We start from the raw sequence: 3,570 nt of genomic DNA, 5'->3' as shown, positions 1-3,570 counted from the left end.
ATATATATATATATATATATATATATATATATATATATATACATACATATTCATGTATGTGTATATATATATTTATATTCACGTCCACACATAGTTACAACACAATCTCCAATTATGTTTTTATTTCGTTAAATTGCTATCTTCTATTTATTTATTTCCTCTGATTTTCTTGTATTTTCGAATTTTGTTTTTCTCTGTCCGTTTTACTCTACCCGTGTTCAGTGTTGGCCAAAGATAACTGAGAAAGAAGCCGAGCTCCGAGAGAACCTAATTATAGAACTGACATATTAATCTGATGGTTTGTTGCCGATGCGATATCGGGTCTGTGATGCTGGAAATTAACTTGCATTAGTTTAGGGATGATGAACATAAGCCGGAACACATTAAATGGCTGTCAGAGGCTTGGCTCGTGCATTCGACATCATGTGGTTAGTAAAAAATCGATGATTTCTGCTTGTCTGTATAAGAATTCTAACGGTGTTCTACTACGCAGGGCAATTTATGTCATGGCTGGTTATATTTGATAATGACGTGGTATAAGCGTTCTCGTCTTGTTACCAGTCACGCTTTCTGTCTGTAGCTGGGTCATTCACCTCTTTTCTGAACAGTGAACGTAGTCCTTCGTGACGTAAATAGGTATCAGAGCTATGATGAAAGTTTTGCGCACCGTGACTGTGTGGTAAGAAGCTTGCTTCCCAACCACATGGTTCTGGGTTAAGTTCCACTGCTTTGCATTTTACTTTTGATAATCTCTTTTTTTTTAAAGTGAAACCGGTCAAGTCAATAAACTTCTCTAAAAGACCTCTGCATTTTCAAACCCTCTTTCCTGCATATTTTCATTCGTTCACTACCTTGCAAGTTTACTTTATGCATGTTTGTATATAATATAATATAATATAATATAATATAATATGGGTGGCTAATTCGCAATTTTTCAGCCTAAAGGCAGAAATGTATACGTCACTAAAGTGACAAAATGAAGTCTTATAAGCTGACAAGGTGAGCTGAGTTTAACCCGAGGCTTGTCAAGAGCCACCGATGAGCATTAAGAATACGTAATAATTAAAATGCGAAATCCATGATGCTCTGGCTATATCTGCTGCTTTAGGGAGTTTGCTTCCCTTGTCAGTTATTAAAATAGTGCGTTCTGTGGCGATTGAGTTGTTTTGATTCTTATTTCTAGCAATGGTGGTGCTGACTGGAGTCCTTTTGTCACTTTAGTGACGTCTATATTTCTGTCTTATGGGTATATAAATCACAACAACAACAACAACAAACACACACAGACACCCACACAAACACATTTATACACATTGCACCATCACATACATATACACATGCACACACGTATACACACATACATATTATAGTCATAAGATCATACCTTTCAGTGCAGGGGTCTGTCGATTAAATTGATTTCAGTGCTTGACTGGTTCTCAATTTCTTCGAAAACAGACGGATGACCTGAGGGATTTTCGGCTCCGAACCGAAGCTATATAATCCAAGGTATTTTTGCGATACTGTGAAAATTCTGGTATAATCTGACTTAACAGATATAGTAATAAAATATTCATGAATACTTCTAAGCATGTTTTCCATGCGGTGTTTATTAATAAAGAAATGTTGAAGTATTTAGAAAATCACGAATGAGAACAGCGATGCTTACAATGAAAAACTTAGCCATGATGTCACGAATAATACAAAGAATATGAAAATCATCAGTTTTATACATATCACTAATTATTAATAATAGAGTCGCCAGTGGAACAAATAAGACTGAGGTTTTCTTTTCGAAATCTGGATTTTTAAGATTGAAAATATTGAAAACCGAAACTTCCATGAAAAGACGCATCTTCATTTCGTGATATTGAACCATATAGATTTCTTTAAAGCTTGTATCTTCGGAAGCTTAATGGAGGTATCCACGCCTTATTCCTACCCGTATTCTTACATCAAACTGTCAGTCCTTCTGACTGCCAAGAATTCTTGCAGAAACATGCTCTTTGATTTCTATTATCACGAATCAGTCTTTTGTTGCTTTGCATGTCGGTATTGTTTATTCTGTTATGAAATATTCTTGAAATCTCTCAACACACACGCACGCACACATGCTCACTTACACACTTCAACACATTCACACATGGTCAAGTACATATATTTTATATCGAATACATGCCTATACATTTGACTATACATATTAATATCACATACACACGCATTAACACACACGCCTATACAAATACATAATTTGGATATACATACACAGTGTGTGCGTGTGTGAGCATATGTATATGTATGTATGTATATATGTATGTATGTATGTATGTATGTATATATATATACACACACACACACACACATATATATATATATATATATATATATATATGCATATATAAATGGAACAAAAATGCAATTGAGAGCATTAAAACTTTCGGACACATAGACGATACAAACGCAGACAAAAGAAACAACAATTAGTAGGACAGGCAAAAAGGAAAGACTGGTCATTCTTGACTGTCTTTCATCAGTCGTGTTCTGCTGCACGTCGAGCTTTCTTTGTCGATCGTCTGCAAAGCCATTCGCGTCTCTTGTCTTCGTTTTCTGCTGCACGTCGAGCTTTCTTTGTCGATCGTCTGCAAAGCCATTCGCGTCTCTTGTCTTCGTTTTCTCCTACACGTTGTACGTTTTATTGGTGTTCGTGTTTTGAGGCTCTTTTTTAGGAGACATTTTTTTGATAAGAAATATCAGCATGTAATAATCGAATGAAATTACAAAAGCTGTGTCCTGTCAGTGTTAGCGCTGAATTTCCAGCGCTACATTGCAGAAATTCAAGGCAAGGCTTTGTGTGATAGAGAAGTTTAATTAATTCGGAATGCATGTTGTTGATGCGAATTGTCTTTTTGTGGGTGTGTCGATATTTTTCGTTTCCCTGTCAAGTTCTCTCTGTGTCATGTGTCTCACTTCACTGTCGGATTCTCTCTTCTCATCTCAAAGAAGCTTGTATTTTTATATCTGAACCGACAAGCTAGAAAAATAGCTGTATCATATAAAACAATAGCTTTACCGATTCCAGGTGAGCGTGCGATGCTACTGAAAAGGCCACATGCCAAGTGTAACACGCATTTATCACGGTTCCTTTTGACGTTTGAACAGGTCTCATCATAGAGGTGAATCAGACGTTTCTGGAAATGATAGCTGGGATGTTGGGCTGAATCTGAATCTGTAGTCTTTCTGCTTAATAATTTTAGGCATTCTTGAAGCTCTTTTATGGAAAACAAACCAGCCTGGATCGGCAGGTTATTATTTTGGGGTTAGTACTTATTTCTTGTGGTAACCTTTTGATAGCGTCAAAAGAATTGTATTCACATTAGTTTCGATGGCCAGATAACTGAAGAGATGGCGGCGTGGGTTTCCGCCCCGACATCCGAAATTCGGAGTTTTATCAAGGCTACCGAATAATTGTCACATATTATTTACAGATAAATTCCTCTAATCGAGGTCTCTTCTCTTTCTTTTGTTGTCTTACCTTTTCTATCAATATATATATAAATGTATATATATATATAT

General features: G+C 36.1%; 1 protein-coding gene across 2 annotated transcripts in view; it reads left to right on the top strand.

Annotated features, from left to right (window-relative positions):
- LOC106867823 (zinc finger and BTB domain-containing protein 4) overlaps nt 1-3,570 on the top strand; it is a 362,883-nt gene that overhangs the window by 202,154 nt on the left and 157,159 nt on the right. The gene's annotated exons all lie outside the window — the stretch shown is intronic.

The sequence above is a fragment of the Octopus bimaculoides genome, chromosome 5 (assembly GCF_001194135.2).
Source record: "Octopus bimaculoides isolate UCB-OBI-ISO-001 chromosome 5, ASM119413v2, whole genome shotgun sequence".
Classification (NCBI taxonomy): domain Eukaryota; kingdom Metazoa; phylum Mollusca; class Cephalopoda; order Octopoda; family Octopodidae; genus Octopus; species Octopus bimaculoides.
The sequence above is the reverse complement of the archived record's forward strand: the minus strand, read 5'-3'. Positions and strand labels throughout refer to the sequence as shown.